This window comes from Callorhinus ursinus, unplaced genomic scaffold (assembly GCF_003265705.2).
Source record: "Callorhinus ursinus isolate GAN/ISIS: 27379988/994484 unplaced genomic scaffold, GSC_fseal_2.0 scaffold13, whole genome shotgun sequence".
Lineage (NCBI taxonomy): Eukaryota > Metazoa > Chordata > Mammalia > Carnivora > Otariidae > Callorhinus > Callorhinus ursinus.
Window position 1 is genome coordinate 18,082,590 of NW_027397075.1, and position 2,059 is coordinate 18,084,648.

A 2,059-nucleotide genomic window follows, 5' to 3' on the forward strand; every position below is an offset into this window, starting at 1 on the left:
TCGGGGTCACAGAAAGACCGGGGGTGCCTGAGACCACACTGTCCCGCGAGGGTTCCACCCCCGCTTAGCCACTGGAGCGACGTCCCTCAGCGGAGCCGGCTTCTAAAAGTTCCGATTTTGTGCTCCGCGCTCTATTACTTGCCAGAAGCGGCCGGCGGAGGCCCCCCCCCCCGCCCCGCCGTCTATCCTCCCGAATATCTCCTCGGATTCACTTCTCTACACGTCCTACCTTCCAGTAAGTGGTCGCTTCTCTGTTCAGAGAGTTGTTGCTACTCTCTTCTTCGGTCTCCTGTTGAGTTCGTAGGTGTTCAGAATGGTTTGATCCCTATTCAGCTGAATTCCTGAGACCAGACGAAATCCAGGTCTCCTTCTCCTCTGCCATCTTGTTCCGCCCCTGAAGAGCCACCATTATGAGTAAAAATTCAAGGCAGGCAGCGGGAGAAGATACAATTCATTGTATTTGACAAAGGACTCGCATTCGGAATATATAAAGACTTAGTAAGAGTCACTCAGAACAGCAATCCCACAGCAGAATGGGTGACAGACCAGCCACAGAGAGGTTGTCCAAATGGCCAACAAACAGGAAACGATGCTCACCCTCACTAGGCATCAGGGAATGCAAGTACACGGAGCACAGTCCCACCACCATCCCACTGTTGTGGGGAGAGAAAGTACCCAGTGTTGGCATTTCTCCCACTATCTCCTAAAGCTGAACGCACACGCATCCTATGACCAGCATAGCTGTGTGGCCCACAGGAAAGTGTCCTGTGTTCGTCAAAAGCATGTGCTAGAATGTTCGCAGCAGCGCTCCTGGTAAGGCCGCCAAGCTGGGAACCGTCCAGACGCCCATCCATCATCTGCGGCGTGATGAATAGAACGCTGCAGAGCGACAAACGGGAGCGAATGACAACGACCCAGAACGACAGGCTGGATCCACATCCATACTTGCGCAAAAGAGAACGGACTCCGCATTCCGCCTCTGGAAGGCGCGTTCGCGCTCCCCCACGGGAGGGGCTGCCCAGAGGCGGGCAGAAAGGGGCTTTGGGGATGCTGGCGATATTCTGAGTCTTGAACTGGGTGCCAGTCACGCAGTTCGCTTGTGGAAACCTCACATTGTACTTTACGACTTACCGTTCTGTTTGTATGTTACGTTCAGTAACACGTTTACTTAAGTCACCGTGGGTGAAAAGACACGTGGAGAGTAGGAAAGGTGTTTCACTGCTCCCCTGCTCTGTAGGGTCCCTTCATCTTTCCCTAACTACATATTTTTACAGATGGTACTGTAAGACACAGATATGGGTAATTTGAAAATAAATTCCTTTTTTGTGTGTGTTTATTGGATCGATTTTCCCCCAGTACAAACTTCTGAATGCAGGTGGATGGAACTTTGGTCGTTTCTCTGGGGGAGAGTCTTCAAATAATGTTATGATGTTGCCCTTGGTTTCTTGTCTCCTGTGGCGAAAGGATTTGATATGTTTTTTTCTAAGGCTCTTTATCTTTGCGCAATGTTTTTAGTTTCTCTGTTTTCTACAGCTGCACAAAATCGGGGTCACGTCCTTCGGGCTGAGGCGGGGGGAGCCCGGGCCCGCCCGCCCGCCCCAGTGATCAGGAGGGTGTGGGCGCAGGGACAGGGGAAAGCCAGGACTCCCACCAGCTAGGGCAGCCCCTCCCCAGGCTATCCACCGCCTGCCTGCCCACACGGCTTTGCTATAAATGAGCTTGTAGGGCAGGGGACAACAAGTCACGGCAGGCCGCGCCCCCAGACCGCCTGCGGCACCCCCTTCAGCCAGGCGCCCATCAGCGCATCCCCCCCGAGCCCCACAGCCGTGACCCAGACGCAGCCCGGCCCTGGGCCTGGGCCATTCCAGGGGAGGAGACAGACGATAAACAAGACCGCAGAGAAGCCAGATAACGGGAAGGAAGTAAACAGGGTCATGAAAGAGAGAGTGACTGGGAAGGCCTCCCGGAGGGGCACGTCTGGAGTGAGAAGGGCCAGCACCAGGGGGGCGGGGAGGGGCGGTCCAGGCCAGGCCCCCGCCCTGTGGGGCCCCAGAAGGGC